Here is a 1,389-nt window from a genome sequence, read left to right as displayed (position 1 = left end):
ATTCTTGCCATTTGCAACTACGTCAATGGAACTGGAGGGTATTATGCTAAATGAAATTAGTCAGTCAGAGAAAGACAAAAATCCTATGACTTCACTCATATGAGGACTTTAAGAGACAAAACAGATGAACATAAGGGAACGGAAACAAAAATAATATAAAAACAGGGAGGGGGACAAAACAGAAGAGATTCATAAATATGGAAAACAAACTGAGGGTTACTGGAGCGGTTGTGGCAGGGGGGGATGGGCTAAATGGGTAAGGGACACTGAGGAGTCTACTCTTGAAATCATTGTTACACTATATGCTAACTAATTTGGATGTAAATTTTTTAAAAATTAAAAAAAATTAAAAAAAAAAACCAAAGTTACACACTGATCTATCTTTAATGCCAAGACAGGAGCTTATACATACCTGGTGGTCAACAAATAATTGTTTGGAGAATTCAGAGTTCTCAGTTCAGCTGGGTATAATATGAAATATATTTTATTCTCAAAATTTCTTGTACTTTCCTGGCCTTGGACACTCAATCTGCCTAGAGAACACATCTCATTTTATTTCCATTATATTCCTATTTAAGCTTTAGTCTAGTCTAATGACTTCTATATTCTCATTAAAATAGAAAAGCTCAGTCTTTTCCCTCCTCTAGAGTTCTTCCCTACTGTATTTCTCTTCTTTGTGTCTTCTTTACTATTCACATGGAATACTTCAGTTCTGACACTTCTGGTCACCAAATATGTGGAGGTTTGTCTCCCACAACAAGAAATTCTCTGTGACACCAGCAATTCAAGTCAGTTCTGACATTATCTACCTGGAGATGCTGTCAGATCCCACTTGTTAAATCCCACCAGATTGTCCTTGCCCCCCCCCCCCATATATTTCAGATGCCCGCCACACACCTATATTTCTGACCAATTGGCTATAGACTGGAGTATCCAAACACTTCCTCTTTGAGTTTGATTAATTTGCTAGAGTAGCTCACAGAACTCAGAGAGATGCTTATTTATGTCGACCAGTTCATTAAAGGATATGATTAAGAATACAGAGGAACAACCAGATGACAAGATACCAAAGGTGAGGCCTGGGAGAGTCCCAAGTATGGGAGTTTCTGTTTCTTTGGAGATAGAGCTCATCACCCTCCAGTACATGGATGTGATCACAACCTGGAAGCTCCCTGAATGCCATACTTTTGGGATTCTATGGAGGCTTCATCATGTAGTCATAGCCAATTATTAACTCCATTTCTATCCCCTGTACCTCTCTGGAGTGAGAGTGGGGCAGAGCTGAAATTTCCAAGCTTCTAATCATGGCTTGGACTTTCTGGTGACCAGCCCCCGTCCAGGCAATATCCAACACCCATTCAGAGTCACCTCATTAGAACATGAGATGTT

The sequence above is a fragment of the Prionailurus viverrinus genome, chromosome D1, assembly GCF_022837055.1.
Source record: "Prionailurus viverrinus isolate Anna chromosome D1, UM_Priviv_1.0, whole genome shotgun sequence".
Taxonomy (NCBI): domain Eukaryota; kingdom Metazoa; phylum Chordata; class Mammalia; order Carnivora; family Felidae; genus Prionailurus; species Prionailurus viverrinus.
The sequence above is the reverse complement of the archived record's forward strand: the minus strand, read 5'-3'. Positions refer to the sequence as shown.